Genomic DNA, 22,958 nt, shown 5'->3' with positions numbered 1-22,958 from the left:
GAAATACATGTTTTGTATAGTTATTAATACTGTAATATATACTTGAATGTTGCTATGAGAGTAGTTCTATAATATTCTCACTGTAACAACAACGAAATGGTAATTATGTAATGTGAGGAAGGTATTAACTAACCTTATTGTGGCAAACATATATATACTAGAGGCCTGATGCACAAAATTCATGCATGGGGGGGGGGTCCCTCAGCCTGACCTGCACCCTCTCCAAACTGGGAGCCCTGTGGGATCAGGCCTAAACTGGCAGTTGGACATCTCTCTCGCGATTCGGGACCTCGAGCTCCTAACCGCTCACCTGCCTTCCTGCCCTAACCATTCTGCCTGCCTGCCTGATCCCCCTAACTGCCCTCCCCTGATGGCCTGGTCACCCCTAACTTCCCTCCCCTGCCAGCCTGGTAGCCCCTATTAACTTTTTTAAAAATCTTATCCCTTTCACACACAATTGTATTTCACTTCCTTATTGGCTTCTCCCTCTCACACAATTTTTCTTTCTCCTTTATGTAACTTTTTCCTACTGACTCATCATTTATAAACTTCTTTCCTCCTTATTTCCTACTTCTGTTCCATCATCCTTCTTCCCACTTTTTCCTACCCTCCTTCCCTCCCCACATTCCTTCTTTCCTTTATCTTTACTCCTGCCTTCTCTCTCTTTTTCCTTCCTTCCCACCTTAACTTTTTCTTCACCTCCTCCCTCGGACCTGCTTTGCTCCCTCCCCCATTTCTTCCTTCTTCCTATTCTCTTTTTAAGCTCTACTGTCTCCCCTTTAAAACTTTTCTTCCCTCCCTCTTTCTCTCTCATCCATATTCTTCTCTACTTACTTCCACTGTTTTAATATTTATCTACCTGCCTAATTATTCACTATCATTTATCTTTTTTCTTTTCTGACTCCTACTTTTAAAATCTGTCCCCAGTACACAACTATACTTGATTTTCATTATAGCTACTACAGTTCACTCACACATCATCTTTCCTTCTTTAACTCTGCTCTCTACTGATGCCTTTATAAAGTTCTTCCCTCCCTCCTTCCCTTCTTAAAGCTTGCATTGTGTGTGGGGGGGGCATTAACCCCCTTCCCAGGGCTCAGCCCCAGCCAGGTGTTTGCCACCCCGCCTTCCCCAGTCTCCCGGCTGCTGTCCTGCTCCTATTGCCTGCTCGGGATTGCCCAGCCCAGTGAGGGTGGCCATGGCCTGCAAGGCCTGGGCGCTGCTGAAGGAAAGCAGGAGCGCCTCCGCCCAGAAAGCCTCAGACCATCCTCCACTCCCTCCAGGACCATGGGCGCCTCCCCACCAATGGCCACCACCAACCTCCTCCCACATCTGGGCAGGGCTCCCCACTCAGCACCGCCTGTGCCCGCCCCTCTCCAGGTGCTCCTGCTCCACCCCCTAAGGTCGCCATCCCCTTCCGCATGAAGTTTCCTTCCCTTTTCCATTCCTGCATCTTTTCCTTGTTCCCTTTCTGTATTTCTGTTTCTTCTCTAGGCCTGTCTGCATGCAAGCCTGCCTTCCTTTCCCTCTCCTTTCTTATGCCCTCCTATTGTATCCAATCCTACCTAGGGCCTTGCCTGAGCGGAGGGCAGGGATGCAGCCTGCTGATCCGGTAGTGACATGACACTATAATGGACAAATTTGCATATTCCTCTATTATTAGATTAGATGTATTGAATCATTACACTGTACACGTTAAACTTACAAAATGTTATGTCAATTATGTCTGAATAAAGTTGGAAGAAAAAAACACATTATCATTTTACATTAGCACCAAAAATAAAATAGCTATAAATTTTACAAAATATGTACAATTTATATGTGAAGAAAACCATAATCTGATGAAAGATATCAAAGAAGAAATAAATTTGGAAACAACCAAGATGTCCTTCAGTAGGTGAATAGATAAATAAACTGTGGTACACATAGAAAATAGATTATTATTCAATGCTAAAAGAAAATGAGCTACAATCCATGACAAGATATGGAAGAAACTTAAGTGCATATTGATAAGTGAAAAAAGCCAATCTGAAAATGCTACACATTGTATGATTTCAGCCATATAGAAAAGACAAAATTATGGAGACAGTAACATAATTAGTGGTTTCCAGGGGTTAGGGAGAGGGAGAGATGAATAGGCAGAACACATGGATTATCCACTCTAATTGTGGGTACATGTCATTATACATTTGTGAAACCATAGAATGTATAATACCATGAATAATCACTGATGTAAATTATGGATTTTAGGTGATAATAATGTGTTAATGTGGGTTCATCAATTGTAACAAATATATCAATCCGGTATGGAATGTTGACAGTGAGGATGTTATATGGGGTGAGAGCAGGGAGTACTAGTATATGGTAAATCTCTGTACATTCCATTCAATTTTGCTGTTAACCTAAAGCTGCTCTTAAAAATAAAGTTTAAGTTAAAAAGTCAGTAAAATTTTAAAAAATTTCCAGCTTTATATTTTGCCTATCTGCCCTTTCCATGGCAGACATGATGACATTAATGCTTTTAATCTGCTGCTTACATGAGGTCATTTTATTAAATTGCTAGCCTACCCTCTTCAGATTGGTTGCAACCTTTGTGGAGTTGTGCACATCCAAGATCCATGTCCTGGGCACTGATCCAAAAAGGTCAATAACTGTCACCCTAGATGTAGCAGTTGCCAAAAGATTTATTTTCAACCTACTCACACAATGATAATCAATGTTTGTGTTTTCTAAGAGTGTTTTGCAATGCCTATGAACTTCTATCCAGAAGATAAATCAAATTGAGTGTAGCTAGACCAAAGAGAATTTCTAAATGGAAATAAGTCTGTCAAAGCCAAGTTTTCCAAGGATATGAATGAAGTCTATATATCTGCTGCCTTGTAAATAGTATATTAAAGATTTTTCATAAACACCTTCCATGGTATGCCCTGAGGTTGTTATAGCTGTACATGAACTAATTTAAATATTTTCATTTATATTAACTCAAGAAGTATCAAGTTTCAACTGGAAAGAACTCTCCTTTTGAATTTACATGACTGATTCTCATTAATCCAAGAAGGAAATTCACAAAATAATCCTGAAAATTGCATGCATGAATTACAGACAAGTTACAGAAATGCATACTGAGCATCCAGATTTGGAAAAAACCTGGGCAGAGAGAGAAAATGGAAAAATCCAAGTCAGTCAAGGTCCAGCTCTGAGTTTCAGGATCTTACCTAATAATAGACAAACATGTAAATTGACTGTACCTCCGCTACGCCCACAGCCAGTCAGAGTGAGTATGCAAATTAGAAGGCCAAAGATGGCGGCCGCCCAGCTGCTCCAGGCATGGAGTGGCCAGGTGGAGCAGGATTCCTGCTATGAGAGGGAGGGCTGGGGGCAAAGGGATCTACAGGAGCGGCACTCCTGCTGCAGTGAAGATGAGACTGCAGACTCCGGAGTCTGCAGCGAAGACGAAGAAGGCAGACTCTGGCCAGAGCGAAGGCCTGGGTCCCAGGTGCCATTGGAAAACTGGTGCTGGAAGCCAAGGGAATGAAGGCCTATTGCACGAATCTCTTCATGCAACGGGCCTTTAGTATTATATAAGAGGTATATTAGATAAGCACAACCTCAAAGCCATGGCAAGATATAAATTAATGAATGTATTAGTTTGAATCAAATAGGGATCTGAAGCCAGAGAAGGTAAGTCATGTACTGTATTTTTTTCATACTTTGTATTCATCCATTCATAGCAAGATTATTTTAAAAAACATATAAAGAATCCCCTGAGGTACCCTTGTGGGGCCCTAGGAAACTGAAATTTGTAGTTTTAAAAATACTGGGCTAGGTGTCCAATACACTTTGAAGTAGTGGTGTTGACCAGTGGATTCTAAGAACTTCTGCTTCCTTTCTTGTTAAAGATTGACCACTAGTTTGAGCTAAAGACTTGGGCTAGTCAGTAAGTTGCTTTGCTTTCATAAGTCTGTGATCCACATCCATTACCAAGTTCTACCCAAGTCATACACATGGCTGAGAAGCAGGTCAGTTCATTTTCCTCTCATTGATAAAAATGGCAGTTTTTATGACAAAAATCAGACACCCCCCCCCCCAAATAAAACAAGGCAAGACAAAAATATGTTTTTAAAGCTACCATCCAGCCTAAATACCCTTTTGAGTCAAACCCAACCCTACTCAACAATGTGAGGCAAAATATTTGAGGAATAGCAACACAGAATGAAAGAATCAAAAAGATGAAATGAATGATTTAACACTTCCACAAAAATACCACTGGGTAGGTAAGGCAGTTATTACTATTTCCATTGTATAAATCAAGAAACTGAGGCACAGGGAGGAAAATGATAAAGAAGAATGCATAGGTAGGACCAGAAGCTCGGTCATCTTACTTATAATCCAATGCTCTTTTAACTACATCTCCACTCACCCTATACATGAAAAATCTGAAACTAAATGGACATTTTACAAGCAGAATTTAAAATCTTAGGAGTTTGTATTCAATATCATATTCCTAAGGTTTTTGTGGGCTGGGATGGGCAACAAATGGGCAAGATCTTGATCATTAAGGTCCTCCTAAAGTTATCTCATGCCTAGCAAATTATTTCTGTTATCAAGAAAACTTGTGTTGCTTGTATGTGAGGGATGAGTAGAACAGCAGTGTAAGATGGGAAGAAAGCCTCCACTGCTTAGTAGGATTCAGTTACTATAGGCACCCTCATTATTGGCGTTTGCTGCTATGATGCCAGCTATTTCTCAGTTTGAAAAATTCTGTATATTATGGGACATAGATGGCAAATAGTTTTAATTTTACATGCCAAATACAATTAATCAGTAGTGGCCATCTGCAGTGCTCTATCAAGAATGATTCTGAGGTTGATTCCAGACAATAAGAGTGCTGTGATTTATTTGCAATGTCTGTCATGGGCACAGGAATGGGGAGGGGCAGCACCTATTCAAGCATCTTCAAGTTTTGAATGAGCATAAGCTAATGCAAAAAATTCACATAATAAGGCAGTTTTACAGAAGAGTCAACCCCCTCAGACCCATTAGACTGGAGTGAAAACAGGGATTCCTTAAGAAAGAGTTCTAGACTATCATCTTAAAATGGCTCCTTTTCCTGTAGGTAAAGCTCACATTGAAACAAGCCACAAGTTTGTGCTGTATAAATCCCATACTGAACGTCCCCAGTTATGTTAAATATCATTTTCTTGACTTCTTGTTTGGGCCTGCTTTTTAAAAAATTCTTGTTTCAGGGGATGCAGGTGTTTCCTACAAATACCTCTTTTTCAGTTCCACACAAAGACCCATATCTTCTCTGCCTATCATACTCATATGGAAAAAAAATTGTTTTAGAGTGTAAGGGTGTTGCTTTGGGTCCCATATGTCATTTAAACTTTGGATTAGTTTTTATTAACCAATATTTCATTCACTATTCTGACTATGCTATTTTGAGTTGGTAATGTATTTCTCTTCTCAAATTATTTTCCAGATATGAAGCTATAAAGAGTATTCTTTTTTGTTTGTTTGTTTTTAAAATATATTTTTATTGTTGACTAGAGGCTCAGTGCACAAAATTCATGCATGGGGAGGGGGTCCTCTCAGCCCAGCCTGGACACTCTCTAATCTGGGACCCCTTGGGGGATGTTTGACTGCAGGTTTCAGCCTGATCGTTTGGTCATCCCTCGCTAACCCCCCTGCTGGCCTGGTCACACCAAGCACTGGCAGTTGGACATCCCTCTCATAATCCGGGACCGCTGGCTCCTAACTGCTCACCTGCCTGCCTGCCTGATTGCAACCAACTGCGCCCCCTGCTGGCCTGGTCACCCCCAACTGCCCCCATCTGCCAGACTGGTAGCCCCTAACTGCCCTCCTACCAGCCTGGTCACCCCGTAGTGCCCCTCCTGCTGGCCTGGTTGCCCCCAACAGCCCCCCTGCTTGGCCTGGTCACCCCAACTGCTCCCCTGCTGGCCTGGTTGCTCTTCACTGCCCCCCTCTGCTGGGTTAGTTGCCCTTAACTGCCTCCCCATCGGCTTGGTTGCCCCTCGCTGCCCCCCCCCTGCTGGCCTGGTCTCCCCTCACTGCGCCCCCTGCCAGCGTGGTCACCCCTAATTGCATCCCCTGCTGGTCTAGTCACCCCGAATTGCTGCCCCCGCCAGCCTGGTCACCCCCAACTTTGCCCACTGCTGGCCTGGTCACCCCTCACTGCCCCTTCTGCCATCATGGTTGCCCCTCACTGCCCCCCCTGCCAGCCTGGTTACCCCCAACTGCCCCCCCTGCCAGCCTGGTTGCCCCCAACTTCCCCCACTGCTGGCCTGGTTGCCCTTCACTGCTGCCCCTGCTGGCCTGGTTGCCCCACACAGCCTGCTGGTCAGTTGTTTGGTTATCCCTCGCTAACCGCCCCGCTGGCCTGGTCACCCCATGCAGCCTGCTGGTCAGTCGTTTGGTCATCCCTCGCTAACCCCCCTACCAGCCTGGTTGCCCCACACAGCCTGCTGATCAGTCATTTGGTTGTCCCTCGCTAACCGCCCTGTCGGCCTGGTCACCCCACACAGCCTGCTGGTCAGTTGTTTGGTCATCCTTCCCTAACCCCGCTGCCGGCCTGGTCGCCCCATGCAGCCTGCTGTTTGGCCGTTACTGTGAGGGCGTCGTGACCAATTTGCATATTACCCTTTTATTAGTATAGATAGTATTATGGTATATCTCCCATTCCCCCCCATTTACTCCCTCCTGTCAGTGCCTACCCACCCCCTCTACAACACTGCTTAACACTACCCTATTGCCTGTGTCCATGGACTATGAATAAAGAGTATTCTTAAACATCTCTGTCTAGTTCCTCTTATGATAGAACTTCCCTGAAGGTTTGTTGACTCAGTCTTTCGGTGAAGAGTCATCTTCCATGAATTATTATCTGTGTGACTTTAGGCAAATGAATTCACCTAAGCCTCAGCTTTTTTATCTATAAAATGGGAAAAAATAGCATATAACAGGGTTGTTGAGAGGAAAGCACTTGGGATTATGCCTGTCTTATAGTAGTTGGTCTATAAGTATTTATTTTTGCTATTCTATTTCCTAGGAATAATATTATTCAGCCTAAATATTTATTTGACAGTTAAACACCTGAGTATCTATTTCTACTCAGATTTGCTATTTTGAGATAAAAGGTATATGAGAGCACTTCATACATATCAAGTCATTATAAAAATGTCTCCAGTAATAAAATGTTTATATTATTATCACATTTGATAAACTTGGTTCTGAGATTGATCCATCTATGTACTTAAGGACCAGTATTATGCTAAGTGAAATAAGCCAGTCAGAGAAAGACAAATACCATATGATCTCACTAATATGTGGAATCTAAAGAACAAAATAAACTGATGAACAAAATGGACCCAGAAGCATAGATACATGGAACAGACTGGTGGGTGCATGAGGGGAAGAAGGGAGGAGGTGACTGGATAAAGAACATATATACATATCCAATAAACACAGACAATAGTGTGTTGAAGGCCAAAAGGGGGAGATATGGGGGTAGATTGAGGTGGGCAAAGGGGGGTCTTCAATAATGTCAACATAAAGAAATTTTAATAAAAAATAAAAGTATATAAAATGAAAAATAAAGTAAAATGTCTTTTAACTTAAGGACTGCATAGGGTCAGTATTATTTTCATTCCACATAGTATTTAGCTCAAAATATAAGTGACAGAGCAAGGATATAAATCATATTTTGCTTGATGCTACAGCCCATGCTCTTAACCACTCTACAACACTGCTTAACATACTTATTTCCTTGTTGGGAGAACAGCCCTCCCTTCTTGTCAAGTCTCATGGACACTTCTACTTTTTCCCTCCTCTCTCAGCTCCCTCCTTTAACTATATCATATTAAAACATATCTATACTAATAAAAGGGTAATATGCTAATTAGACCAGACATCTTACAGACACCCTTCCAGACAAAGCCATGGTGGCAGGAACCTAGGCAGAGGCAGTTAGGGGCAATCAGGCTGGCAGGGGAGGGAAGTTAGGGGGTGATCAGGCCAGCAGGGGAGGGCAGTTAGGGGCAATCAGGCCAGCAGGGGACCAGTTAGGGTCATTAGGCCAGGAGGCAGAGGTGGTTAGGAGTGATCAGGCAGGCAGGCAGGTGAGCGGTTAGGAGCCAGTGGTCCCGGATTACGAGGGGGATGTCCGACTGTCGGTTTAGGCCAGACCCCTGTAGGATCGGGCCTAAACTGGCAGTTGGACATCCCCCTGAGGGTCCTGGATTGGAGAGGGTGCAAGCCAGGCTGAGGGAACCCCTCCCCCAACCCCGTGCACAGATTTCGTGCACCGGGCCTCTAGTTTTTATGTAAGAAAATGAATTAGAAGGAGTTGGTGGTGACTACTTTCTTAGTCCATCAGAACAACTGGAAGAATGTGTGAGAGAGACTTAGTACTCTCAGACCCTACCTGAACTGAATGTGCCTGTCCTTGGTTCATCAAGGTGACCCACCAATTGTTTCACTGCCATCACTGGCAATGTGCCCCTGCTCAAACCATATCCACTGGATGAGTTATCTGAAGTTATCTGGAGAGCTGTGTGAGTGGTGGAAAGATATAACAGGGTTAATCAATTTCTAACCCTTTCTTAGTATTTTATAGAGATTTGTATAGAAACTCAGAAGAAAAAATGTCACAGACACCTACCCACTCTCTTAATGACAGTTTAGCTCTTCCCAGAGAAGAAATTTCCCATTTCTGGGTGTGAATGTAATTTTCTCTGCGTTGGAGCCCTACCCACTAATTTAGGGAAGCTGACATTTCCCTTTCTCTAAGAGGGTGAAGACATTGGTTTGATGATTTTCCTTTGCCAGAAGCTCTTTTTCTCCATGATATATGGTAGCCTGGACTGTATCTGTTCTGATTTCCAAAAGCTTCATGATCCTCTGGGGAATCTTTATAGACAATGGGTCTAAACCAGTGATGGGCAACCTTTTGAGCTTGGTGTGTCAAACTTCGCCAAAAAACTGAGCATAACTCAGGTAGTGTGTCACTTTGAGGAAAAAAACATTATTTCACAAATGTTTCATCCTCAGGAGCAGCAAATGTTTCATCCTTGGCATGAGGCCGCCTCAGCGGCCACATGTCATCAGAATTGGCTACGCGTGTCAATGCTGACACGTGTGTCATAGGTTCGCCATCACTGGTCTAAACTATGAAACTATCCCCAAGGTCCTTTCTTACTACAACAAGAATATTGGTCCCCTGAGCCTTCCTACAAGAGTACATTTGTCACCTATTGTAGTCACTGATATATATACCCAAAGAAACATAGCTTACCTTATATGTAATTTTGTACCATTTCAAGTAGCTTCATACTTTATTATTCGGCCACTAAGATAAGCAGGGTAAATACCATTGTGCTTCAATATACAAGGAAACTAGAGCATAGAAAAAAATTAGTATTCTTTGAAGGAAATAGCAATTTCAAGTGGATGCAAAATTAGAATTTAGGTTTCCCTACTCTCAGCATTTTGGAAACTCTACTACATCAGATTCCTTGAATAAGGTACAAACAGGCTGTCTTTCCCTATTTCCCTAGACATACCAATATTTGTATGCTATGATTTTCTTCATCGCTTAAAAGCCCCCAAGGCTCATAGAGTTCTGGTTGAGGAACTGTAGCCACCTAGAACCAACTATACATTTGAAGAGGTTCCGGAAAGAGCTGCTCCAGAGTTCAGGGTAATGGCTGGGTGCACAACACAGTGCTGTTTGGTTAAGTGTTGTTAGGTCTCTTCTGTGCCATAGTGGCCAATAATACCTAACATCTACACATTGCTTACCATGGACCAGGCAGAATGCTATGCACTTCACAGAGATTACCTCATTTATACTTCCTAACAACCCTATGAAGTAAGTACTATCTTTAATCCTTATTTTTCATGCTCTTAACACTTAAGTCTGCTGCCACCCCAATATTTCAATAATAGAGACATTTTAAGTGTTCAATGACAAAAACTAGTAATTGAGAAGTTGTTTTATCATTTGTGTCTTCTCCCTCTCTTGCCTGATTTCTATTTTAACAGTTTTAGTGAGATATAAGTCACCATATAATTCAGCCATTTAAAGTGTACAATTCAATGTTCTTTTAAAAAGTATAGTCACAAAGTGCAACCATCACCACAATCAATTTTAGAATATTCCCACCACCTCAGAAAGAACTGATCTGTAAATTTTGGTGATGGTTGGTTTTATTTTTATTTAGTGGAGAGTTGAGTCAAGCCTGATTCCAAATCTATCCTGGCTAAAGATCTAGTGCAGGAGTTGAAGAACTCAAAGGCTACAGAGACCAAGCAGATAACAACAAAGTGTGACCCAGCCACAACACTGGGCGGGACCATGGGAAATTAGAAGGAGCCTGCCTTCTAAAGGGAACAGAAGGAATGCGGAACCAGTTGTTTTATCAAAAATAAGCCAGAAATATTGAATTTTAAAATTCCACGATTTTTTTTGCATGATAGCAACTAAAAACACATTTTTAAAAGCCACATATGTGGGCAAAACACAGACTATCTTTGGGCTGGATTCAAGTCTTGGGTTACTGGTGTGTGATCTCTGTATTCAGGAAACAAGGACACCTTTCAAGTTTCCTTTTTCTTCACACTTTCCTCCTCTTCTACCAAACTGAAATTAGAATTCTCTAGCCTAGGGACATTGATTTGGGCCTAATGTTTTTGCCCTAATATAAAGATATATAATAAATAGCTTCTTGGGGAGGGGTGTTACAATAATCCTTCCTTCATAATGGTCCATCTCAAATTTGTGCCCATCTCTCTGAAAAGATAACTGAATGGTATATCCCTTGTGGTTTTCAAGAGAGACCTTAACAGATTTATCTTATTAAAGATCCAAACCTAATGCCCAGACTCAAGATTTCCTTAGCAGTCATTCTGAAACAAAGTGCTTCTAGCTCTCTCAGCCTCTCATTGTATCCCTAACATCACGGAGTATCCAGCATTGACATGTCTCCTCCTCCTCCTCTGAATTACATTGTCCACCAGGTGCTTTCACCAGCCTTTCACCATCATGGCTAATTCTAAGGTCTACACTTATATGAATCCCTACCTCAAAGGTTGTGTTAAGGATTAAAAATAATGTGCACCAAATTCCTAGGATAGATAGTGTGTGGCACTTGGCAGGTGCTCATTAAAAATAACAAGTACTTATTATGATTCCGTTAGTGCTTCAGAGAAAACATAGATTTCTGGTGAAAGGAAAAAAATAGCAGCTCTAGGCCAGCTCACCTTGCCAACAATAGAAATGCAAGGTTTCTGAGATGCTGAAGCCCATCTGCAGAATGAAGTAAGTAGGCATAGCCCTTCCCCAGTCTGCACTCACATGGCCCCTATATCCATTTTTCTTAGTGCACATGAGAACACATGGCTTCAATTAGAATACTAGCCAGTGTTATGGATATTTGTGATGCTAAGTCCTCCAGGTGGAAGGTATATTAGCCTGGCACTGAACTCAGCTCAGCCACAGCATTCATCCTCCTGGCAAGTCCTATGCAAGTGCTGTTCCTATAGGTCCCTATCTCATAGGCATCAGCTCGGCAGGAAAAAAAAGCTGCAGTTTTAAAGAACAACATGGTACTTTTATACTCACTACTAGAGGCCTGGTGCATGAAATTCGTGCATGGGGGGTGCAGTCCTTCAGCCCTGTTTGCACCCTCTAAAAATCCGGGACTGCTGGCTCCTAACCGCTTGCCTGCCAGCCTGCTTGATTGCCCCTAACCACTCTGCTTGCCTGCCTCATCGCCCCTAACTGCTCACCTGCCTGCCTCATTGCCCTTAACTGCCTCTGCCTGCCTGCCTGATCTCCCCTAACCACTCACCTACCTGCCTGATCACCCTAACCCCTCTGCCTACCTGCCTGATTGCCCCTCATATTACACTTTTATTATTATAGATAGTTGCCTTGCTCCAAGTTGTAAGGACCTGCTTGTCATAGAGAAAGAAAAGTTTTAATTTTTACTCTTGATTATAGCAATTAACTAACACAGAGAGCCACCAAAAAGGTGACTTACCAAAGGTTGTATAGCAAATGGTGCTGTTAAGTCCTCTTCCATGAAAACATGCATGACGTGCATTGTATCTGCCTGGGTACATGAAAGAGTGAAGTTTCTGTCTGTCTTTGCAATCATATGAGTGAATTGAGTGAGACCCCAGCCCAGTCTGGTTTGGTGCTCACAGAATAATAGAGCTCTTTTTTGTTTTTGCTCCATTGGTGGAGATTTCCTAGAAGTTGCAGGATATCTTCCTTTTCATTTTTCCTCAACACTCTGACTTATGTCTCTCACCTTTTCTTTCCCTCCATCCCCCACCCGCAACAGTAACTTGCTCCAGGATCACTTTGCTGTAGTGTCTAGGAGATCGCCCAATGTGTCCGCCACCAGAACCACGATTCCCAGCATTCCTGGTGCTCCCCGCATTCTCAGATTACGCTTCCAGTCCAGGGGCCGCAGAAACTAAAAGGAGGCAAGTGGCGGGGCTCAAAGGACTGGGGGACTCCAGTGAGGCTGACAGGACCAGACACTCCAGTGGTGGGGCTGAGGGGACTGGGCGCCACCATCTTGTGGCTATGGGCACTGCCATCTTTGTTACAGAGTGATGGTTAATTTGGATATCACCCTTTTATTAAATAGGATACTCAGTACTGAATGCCTTGAAATAGATGGGCAGGAAGTATTGTGGGTTAATTTGTGTCTCCTCAAAAGACATGATGAGGTCCTAAATCCTGTTACCTATGAATGCAACCTTATTTGGAAATGGGATCTTTGAAGCTGTAATAAAGTTAAAATGAGGTCAGACTGGAGAAGGGTGGGCCCTTAATGCAATATGACACACACAGAGGGAAGGCTGCCATGTGACTGTGGAGGCAGACATTAGAGTTATGCAACTGTAAGACAAGAAACACCAAGGACTGCCAGTAACAACCAAAAGGTAGAAGAGAGAGCCTGGCCCTGTCAATACCTTGATTTTAGACTTCTAGATTTGAGGACTGTAAGAGAATAAATTTCTGTTTTTTTAAGCCACACAATTTGTGGCACCTTGTTACAACAGCCTTAAAAAACTAATATAAGAGGTATAGTATGAGGTGCATGCCCTTGGAATTCAAACAAATCTGAGTTCAAATCATGACTCTGCCATTTTCTAATTGTGCTTTTCAGCAGATTATTTAACATCAATGAAGAAGTACTGATTGATTGAATGAGGCATGAAGGAGGCTTCTTAGATGCTGGTAACATCTTGTTTCTAGATACAGTATTTGGTTATATGGGTGTATTCACTTTGTAAAAATCTGTCAAGCTGTACACTTATGTGTGTGTTTTTCTGTCTGTACATTATACTTCAATAAAAACTTTTTAAAAGCCATGCCATTTGACCTAGTAATTCCACATTTAAAAAGATTTACCAAGGGAAAATCAAATATATGTCTTAGAAAAATCAGCATAGTAATATATGTAATAGCACAGAAAAAATATGCATCTACCCAACAGGAGATACATGGTCTAATCATGTATGGTATGCCCATATAGTGAATATTAGGTGACAAAGGATTTTATATCCAGTTCTTCTACAGACAATTTTAATTTTTAACAACTCTAATAGGCTATTAATTAAAGGGATCTTAAAAATAGGTGTAACCACTTACTTTGTGCATCTTTCTTCCTTCCTTCCTTCCTTCCTTCCTTCCTTCCTTCCTTCCTTCCTTCCTTCCTTCCTTTCTTTCTTTCTTTCTTTCTTTCTTTCTTTCTTTCTTTCTTTCTTTCTTTCTTTCTTTCTTTCTTTCTTCCTTTCATTTATGAGGGAAATTAACTTGCCTAAGAAAGGTGTCTCCCAAGTCAACTTGTATTTGTGTTAAAACTAGAAGAAAAATGAAGTGGCATGAATTAGGTTTGGGCCACATGCTATTTGCACTTGAAGAACAATAAAACATCAGATTGTCTGGAAGATAGCAAGGATTTTAACTTACTTAGAATAGTCAGTGAATGAATAGTGGGGGAACACCTGACTAGCCGTTTGAAAAGAAACAAGTAGATCGCTATATTATTTCTCACACCAGAATAAGTCCAGGTGGATTAAAGAGGATAACAATAAAAGCAGTAGAAGAGAACATAAGAAACATTTCAAATAAATAATTTTGGAATACGTTCTATGCAAGGACTCAAACTCCTGAAACCCTTTAAAGGCAAAAGACACATAAAATTTACTATAAAGCATTTAAAATTTCTTTATGGAAAAATTAATACTATGAGGACAAGATAAAAGTTGAGAAAAAATGTTTTCAAAACATGGCAAAGGAAAAATTTCCTTAATAAAGAGCTCTTACAAATCCAAAGAAAAATACCACAATCTAATTAAAAATGGGGAAAGAAAATAACTAAGAAATTGACATAAATATACAAATGGCACAGGAAAATAGCTAAATCTATACTGATCTAAGTAATTTATTTACACATTTGAGCCTCACAACAACCCTATAAGAAAGTACTGACATAATTTTCATAGTTAAGAAAACAAACACAGAGAAGTTAAGTGTCATGCCCAAGTCCTGTTAGTAAATAATAGTGCTGGGGTTTGAACTTATATTTTAATATATATACTCTTTTACTGTTTGAATTTTTGACCATGTGCATGCGTATATTATTTTTTTTCTGTTAAAATAATGCTAAGAACAAAAATATGTGGAATATTGAATTATTGACTATGTCTGGATTCAGATTTAACTAGTATTTGTTAAGATATAATATAAACTAGGTTTTATTCTAAGCACTATAACAAACACCTTGATTATGAACCAACTGGTTAAATTGGAAAGGCAGAGACTAAACTCAGTAAGTGTATTTTTCTGTCTTTTGCTCAAGTACTATAGAAGAATGGCCACAGTTAACTTTCCTATTTGATACTAGGTTACAGAGAGTAGTTGATACTGTTTTTAGTTGATGACACTACTCTCAATTTATTTAAGTTTTCTCAATAATTAGAATTCCTACTGTGTGTCAAGTGCTGAAATTTTTGATTCATATTTAACACCAACAACCTTATGAGATGGACACTATTCTAACCTTCACTTGTAGAAGAGAGATTTAAGCCTCAGAGAAGTTAAGTAACTTCTTCATGGTCACATGCCCGATCTTTTCATAACCCCTGATCATAACTTCTATAGATTTATCATCCTAATTTTAGGAAAAAGAAATAACAGTTACCATTTCATTGGAGCTTACTGTGTTCTTGGAATTATACTAAATGCTTTATACAAATTATTGCATTTAATGCTCAGAATAACTCCATGATGTAACATAACAACTATTGTTATTTCTTTTGAGAGATGAATGAAATGAAGCAGAGAGTGGTAAGTGATACTAGTATGTCTAAGATTATTCAGTTAATAAATGAAAAAGCCAGGGTTTGAACAGGGTCATGTGTATGGCTTCAGAGCCCATGTTCTTTATTGTAAACTAGGTCCCTTGGCCTGGCCTGTGCCCTCTTGCAACCCAGGACCTCTTGGGGGATGCCGGAGAGCCTCTTTTGGCCTGATCCCCACAGGCTGGTTGCTTAGGCTTATATATATATATAGATTATAATGGCGGAGCAGAGGGAGGTCCTTCCCACCAGGCCTGGGCTCCCCCATTCATTCCTGCCCACAGGGAGGCCCTTCCCAGCCAGCTTGGGCTCTGCTATTAATCCACTTCTGGGGCTCTGGGATCAATGGCAGAGCAGAGAGAGGCCCTGCTCACCTGGCCGGGGTTCTGGATGGGCCCCATTGCCGCCCACAGGGAGGCACTGTCTGCCCTGCCCACCCTGCCAGGGCTTTGTGATCAATGCTGCACAGAGGGAGGCCCTACCAACCTGGTCAGGGTTCTACAATGGGCCCTCCCAGCCTTGGTGGCTTGCCTCGGCTCTCGCAGTCATGGCTTTGTCTGGAAGGATGTCCAGAGGGTCATCTGGAATACATCTGGTCTAATTAGCATATTACCCTTTTATTAGTATAGATATAATATATATGGTATATATATATATATATATATATATATATATATATATATATATATATATAAATAGCCTAATAGTGTGGTTGAGTAAATGAAAAGAATATACTAAACTGCATGCTGCCTACAAAAGACTCACCTCAGCTTCAAGGATACATCTAAGTTCAAAAGTGAAGAGATGAAAAATATATTCTACACAGATGGAAACCAAAAGAGAATAAGAGTACAGTAAAACCTCAATATAATTGACTAATTCAGTTGAAGGGGTGTCCATTAAAGCGCAAAATCCATTGTATAATAAAGTAGGTTTTCTGAATGCATATGTTAAAAATTTGATAAATTATTAGTTTATCCACATTTACACATCTATGTAATTAAAATTAAGCATGTATGAAAAGTTTAGTTTCACAGAAAATTTTTCTATATGTATAACTGTAATTTTAAATTTATACTGAATAGGTCTAATAAATGCATGTATTCCACAGTCACCTCAAGTAACAAATGCACGTGGCTGGGTGTGGCTTAGCACAAGTTGGAATACTAGTCAGCACGCCTTAAAACTGCTTCAGAAAGTCACATCAGGTGACAACAGAACCAATTACCACTCACAATGCAGTGTGATCATCTGCTAATCATTCGCAGAACATTGTTTACAAGCGCTTACTCTTGGCTTTTAAATATGTAGATTACTAGGGGTCCAGTGCACGGATTCATGCCCCTTGAAAGGAGCTGTGGGCTGCGAGGCTGTGGTGGGCATAGGGGCGGGTCTTGGCCCATCCTCTACACCTCCACCTGGCCCCTCCCACCATGGCCCCTGGTCTCCTCTCTGGCGCTGCTGCTCCCACGCACTGACAGCTGACAGCGCTGGCCCCACTTGCACCCACTGATGGTGCAGTGATTGGGGCTGGCAGCAGCAGTGGGTGTGAGCAGTGGCTGCTTCTCTGATCACCCCTCAGGAGCAGGGTGGTGGAGAAGCCCTGAGGGATGATCTGGGACAGCAGCCACCACTCGCACTTGCTGATGGAGTCAAGACATCAGGACTGGTGCTAGGTGCTGGCAGCAGGTGTGAGCAGCAGCTCCAGTGCCGGCTGCGGGTACAAGCAAAGACAGCACCAACAATGGGTGTGAGCAGTGGTTCCAGTGCCTGCAGTGGGTGCAAGCGGGGCCGGTGCTGGTAGCAAGTGCGAGTGCTGGATGGCACCGTGGTGCGTGGGAGTAAAGAATTTTCAGTAACTACCAGAGGCTCACCCGGATGACAACGACTGGTGCCCAGCCTTGGTCTGGAAGCCCTGTTCACCTGCTCCACCATCCCGTTGCACCTGATGCTAGCCATGTTCTGCACTCTGCTGCCTGCTGCTGACACCCCCCTCAAGTTCTGCGCACGCCCACTGGTGGTCAGTGCATGTCATAGTGACAGGATATTCAGTTGTTTGGTTGTTCTGCCATTTGGTCTATTTGCATATTGGGGTTTTATATAGATAGATAGTTATAGATATGTAATAATTATTTATGTCTGCAAAATTACTACAATATTATCCAACATATGGATTATTCATTAAAATTTGTTAGAAATAACTGAGTTAAAAACAAAAAATAACCTGTGAATGTAATTATAAGTAAATCTTGCATAAAAGCATTTTAAAATTGATAGGATGTTAATTTTTCACATATGACATATGGACTGGAAATTTTGTCTGTTAAATCTGAAGTCTGTTAAATCTGAAGTCTGTTAAACCAAGGTCCTCAAAATTGATGTTTTACTGTAATTATATTTATAGCAGACAAAATAAAATTGAAGTAAAAAACTGTAACAAGAGACAAGGAAGGTCATTATCTATATATATGAAAGCCTAAGTGACCATTTGACCATTCAACCATTCAGCCGGTAGCTATGATGCACACTGACCACCAGGGGACAGACTTGGTGCTGGAGTCTGGCCGATCAGGACTGGGCGAGATGGGTTGGACATGCCCTGGAACCCTCCTGAGGTCCCTCCCTGGCTGGCCAACCTCCTGCAGTCCCTCTCCAGCCTGCCAACCCCAATCAGCCCCAATTAGGACTGGACAAGATGGGCTGGACATGCCCTGGACGAATTCATGCACCAGGCTGGTTTCCACCCGATCCCACCAGACCAGGCTGAGGGACCCCACCGGTGCATGAATCTGTGCACCAGGCCTCTAGTATAATAATAAAGGGGTCTATTAATCAAGAGGACATAACAATTATAAATATATATGCAGCCAACATTGGAGAATTTTAATATGTTAAGAAAATAACAGATCTGCGGGAGTAATAAACAATAATCCTACCTAATAAAAGGGTAATATGCAAATTGACCACACCTTCACTACAGCTAAGCCACGCCCACCAGCCACACCCACCAGCCAATCAGGGCGAGTATGCAAATAAACCCAACCAAGATGGCTACAGCCACAGAGAGCAAGGTTTCCCAGGCAACGGAGGAAGCCAAGCTTTCCGCCTGCCCTTGCTAGGCCTAAGGCTCCACTCAAGCTACAAAGTTTCAATTATAGAAGGTAAACAAATGCCATGGAGCTGGAGAGAGCAGGCCAGGTTTGCCCCAGCAACGGAGAAAGCAAAGCTTTCTGCACACCCTGGCCAGGCCCAGGCCTCTGCTTAAGGCTACAAAGTTTCAATTATAGAAGGTGAATTAACCCCAACAGAAATGGCTGCTGGCCACAGAGCGAGCAGGAAGCTTGGCTCTGCTCCAGGCTACAAAGTTTTAATTGTAGAAGGTAAATAAATTCCAGATACCAGGGCCTCCTCCTGGGTCGCCAGGGTGCGTGGCTGGCCTGCAAACCACCACAGGCCCCTTGCTCAGGCCACCCCACACCCCAAGGGAACCCCCATCCTGATCTGGGACACCCTTCAGGGCAAACCAGCTGGGAAAGGGTACAGGCTGGGCTGAGGGACACACCCTCCTCTCCGTCCTGGGCAGTTGGGAGGCACCAGGCCTGCAAGGGGGGGCAGTTGAGAGGGACCCAGGCCTGCAAGGGAGGGAAGTTGGAGGCGATCAACCCTGCAAGAGAGGGCAGTTAGGGGTGACCAGGCCGGCAGAGGAGGGAAGTTGGGGGCAAACAGGATGGCAGGGGAGCAGTTAGGCATCAATCAGGCTGGCAGCGGAGTGGTTAGGGAGTGATCAGGCTGGCAGGCAGAAGCGGTTAGGGGCAATCAGGAAGGCAGGCAGGCGATCAGTTGGGAGCCAGCAGTCATGGATTGTGAGAGGGATGTCCGACTGCCCGTTTAAACGGGCAGTCGGACATCCCTTAAGGTGTCCCAGATTGGAGAGGGTACAGGCTGGGCTGAGGGACACCCCCCTCTTCGTGCACGAATTTCATGCAACGGGCCTCTAGTACAATTATAGTAGGGGATTTCAATACACCATTTTCAACAATGGATAAATTATCTAGACAGAAAGTCAATAAGAAAATTTTGAGCCTGAAGTATATTTAGACCACGTAGTCCTAACAGAGATATAGAAAACATTCCATCTAAGAGAAGCAAAATATAAATCCTTCTCAAGCATATATAAAACATTATTCAGGATAGTAATTCATATGTTAAGTTACAAAACAAATCTCAGCAAACTTAAAAGTATGGAAATTACACCAAGTGTCTTTTCCAACCAATATGTTATAGAAATCAATAACAGGAATAAAACTAGAAAATTCACAATTATATGGTAATCAACTCACTCTTGAAAAAACAACTGGTCAAAAAATCAAAAGAGAAATAAAATGTATTGTAACAAGCAAAAATTGAAATACAACATATCAAAACTTATCTGATGTAGCAAAAGTACTACTAAAAGAATTTTATAATGATAAATGCCTACAGTTTTTAGAAAAGGAAATATTTCAAATAAAGAACCACACTTTACACCTCAAGGAACCAGAAAAACAAGAACAAACTGAGCCCAAACGTAGTAGAAGGGAGAAGATAAATATTAGAGCAGAAATAAATCAAATAGAGACTAGAAGAACAAAAAAAAGATCAACAAAAATGAGAGTTGGTTTTTGAATTGATAAAAGTTGACAAACCGTTAGGTAGACTTAGCAATAAAAAAGGGAGAAGACTTAAATAAATGACATAATAGATGAAAAGGAGGCATTACAACTGATACCACAGAAATACAAAGGATCATAAGAGACTACTATAAACAATTATATGCCAATAAATTGGACAACAAGAAAGAAATGGGTAAAATCATAGAAACATTCAACCTACTAGGTGTGAGTCAAGAATAAAGAAAATATGAACTGATGACAATACCTAAGGGCATTTAATCAGTAATAAAAAACCTCCCAACAATAACAAAGGTGAGGATCAGATGACTTCATGGGTGAATTCCACCAAACATTTGAAGAATTAATGCCAAATCTTCCACAACTCTACTAAAAATTGAAGAGGAGGGACTATTCCTAAAACAATGTTATGAAAATAACTGATAGAGTCAGACAAGAATATGGTGATTACCACAGAGAAAGAGAGGATAAATGGTGATGGAAGGAGACTTGACTGAGTATAAAATAAGTCAGACTGCGGAAGGCAAATACTGTATGATCTCATTTTTTTAAATTCTTTTATTTTTTAAATTATTATTATTTTTTACATATGTGTCTTTATTCCCCATTACCCCCCAAGTCTCACTCATACCCCACCCCTCTGTTGTCTGTGTCCATTGACTAGGCTCATATGCATGCATATAAGTCCTTTGGTTGATCTCTGTCCCTTACCCCCACTGTCCCTTACCTTCCCTGAGGTTTGACATTCTGATTGATGTTTCTCTGTTTCTGGATCTATTTTTTTCCATCAGTTTATCTTGTTCATTATATTCCACAAATGAGTGAGATCATGTGATATTTATCTTTCTCTGCCTGGCTTATTTCACTAAGCATAATGTTCTCCATCTCCATCCATGTTGTTGGAAATTGTAAGACCTCCTTCTTTTTTACCGCAGTGTAGTATTCCATTGTGTAGATGTACCACAGTGTTTTAATCCACTCATCTGCTGTTGGGCACTTAGGCTGTTTCCAAATCTTAGCTATGGTGAATTGTGAATTGTGCTGCTATGAACATAGGGGTGCATATATCCTTTCTGATTGATGTTTCTAGTTTCTTGGAATATATTCCTAGAAGTGGGATCACTGGGTCAAATGGGAGTTCCATTTTCAGTTTTTTGAGGAAACTCCATACAGTTCTCCACAGTGGCTTCACCAGTCTGCATGTCCACCAGCAGTGCTCGAGGGTTCCTTTTTCTCCACATCCTCACCAGCACTTGTCATTTGTTGACTTGTTGATAATAGCCATTCTGACAGATGTGAGATGGTACCGCATTGTTGTTTTGATTTGCATCTCTCTGATGATTAGTGACTTTGAGCATGTTTTCATATATCTCTTGGCCTTCCTTCTGTCTTCTTTCGAAAAGTGTCTATTTAGATCAGTTGCCCATTTTCTAGATTGGGTTGTTTATCTTCTTTTTGTTAAGCTGCATGAGTTCCCTGTAAATGTTGGAGATTAAACCCTTATCGTTAATATCATTGGCAAATATGTTCTCTAATGCAGTGGGCTTACTTGTTGTTTTATTGATGGTTTCCTTTGCTGTACAAAAGCTTTTTATTTTGAGGTATTTGTTTATTTTCTCTTTAGTTTCCATTGCCCTAGGAGAAGTATCAGTGAAGAAATTGCTTTGGCATATGTCAGAGATTTTTTTGCCTATAGATTCCTCTAGAATTTTTATGGTTTCACATATTATGTTTAAGTCCTTGATCCATTTTGAGTTTATTTTTGTGTATGGTGTAAGTTGGTGGTCTACTTTCATATTTTTGCATGTATCTGTCCAATTTTCCCAACACCATTTATTGAAGACACTGTCTTGACTCCATTGTATGTTCATGCCTCCTTTGTCAAATATTAATTGAGCATAGCGATTTGGGTCGATTTCTGGGTTCTCTAGTCTAGTCCAGTGATCTATATGTCTCTTCTTGTGCCAATACCAGGGAGTTGTGAGAACAGTGGCTTTGTAATATAGCTTGATATCTGGTATTGAGATCCCTCCTACTTTGTTCTTCTTTCTCAGGATTGCTGTAGCTATTCGGGGTCATTTTTTATTCCAGATGAATTTTTGGAAAGTTTGTTCTAGGTTTGTGAAATTATGCTGTTGGTATTTTAATGGGGAGTGCATTGAATCTATAGATTGCTTTGGGTAGTATGGACATTTTGATGATGTTGATTCTACCAATGCATGAACATGGTATGTTCTTCCATCTGTTTATGTCTTCCTCTATCTCGTTTTTCAGTGTTCTATAGTTTTCCGTGTATAGGTCTTTTACCTCCTTAGATAAGTTTATTCCTAGGTATCTTAATTTTTTTGGTGTGATATTAGTGGGATTGCTTTTTTAGTCTCTCTTTCTGTAAGTTCATTATTGGTGTATAGAAATGCCATAGATTTCTTGGCATTAATTTTGTATCCTGTTGTATTGCTGAATTAATTTATTAAGTCTAATAATTTTTGATGGAGTCTTTAGGGTTTTCTCTGTACAGTATCATGTCATCTGCAAATAAGGACAGTTTTAATTCTTCTTTTACAATTGGATGCCTCTTATTTCTTCTTCTTGTAGGATTGCAATGGCTACTACTTCCAGCACCATGTTGAACAGGAATGGTAAGAGTGTGCATCCCTGTCTTCTTCCTGTTCTGAGGGGAAATGGTTTTAGTTTTTGCCCATTGAGTATGATGTTGGCTGTGGGTTTGTCATATATGGCTTTTATTATGTTGACGAATGATCCTTCTATTCCCACCTTGCTGAGAGTTTTTATCAAAAATGGTGTTGGATTTTGTCAAATGATTTTTCTGCATCAATTGATATGACTATGTGACTTTTATCTCTCAATTTGTTTATGTGATGTATCACA

This window comes from Cnephaeus nilssonii (genome assembly GCF_951640355.1).
Source record: "Cnephaeus nilssonii genome assembly, chromosome: X".
NCBI classification, from domain to species: domain Eukaryota; kingdom Metazoa; phylum Chordata; class Mammalia; order Chiroptera; family Vespertilionidae; genus Cnephaeus; species Cnephaeus nilssonii.
The sequence above is the reverse complement of the archived record's forward strand: the minus strand, read 5'-3'. Positions refer to the sequence as shown.